Consider the following 522-nt stretch of genomic DNA (forward strand, 5'->3'; position numbering starts at 1 on the left):
ACACACACACATACATACACACACACATACACACACACACATACATACACACACACACACACACACACACAGGTTTTTATCAGTTTAGACGGTAAATCAGTTCCTACCCAACCAAGAATCCACTAGTTGCCCATCCAGAACTCCTTGGCTTAGAGAGAATACCCCTCTTTTCTTTTGGCCCAGACATACTAGCTTATCTTTAGACCACACAGCTGTGTGTCCCTCTTTTTTTGAATGTGAAAACCAAATTCAAAACTTGATCTGAGTGAGACAGTATCCATCTCATAATCTACAAACTAGCTTTTATGATGGTAGGAGTGGAGGTTTAAAACTGGACAATCCATGGGGCTGGAGAGATGGCTCAGCTGTTAAGAGCACCGACTGCGCTTCCAGAGGACCTGGGTTCAATACACATGGCAGCTCACAAACTTCATAACTCCAATATCTGACACCCTCACATAGACATACATACAGGCAAAGCACCAATACACATAAAATAAGAATAAGTAAATTTTTAAAAAA

The sequence above is a fragment of the Microtus ochrogaster genome, unplaced genomic scaffold, assembly GCF_000317375.1.
Source record: "Microtus ochrogaster isolate Prairie Vole_2 unplaced genomic scaffold, MicOch1.0 UNK80, whole genome shotgun sequence".
In the NCBI taxonomy this organism is placed as follows: domain Eukaryota; kingdom Metazoa; phylum Chordata; class Mammalia; order Rodentia; family Cricetidae; genus Microtus; species Microtus ochrogaster.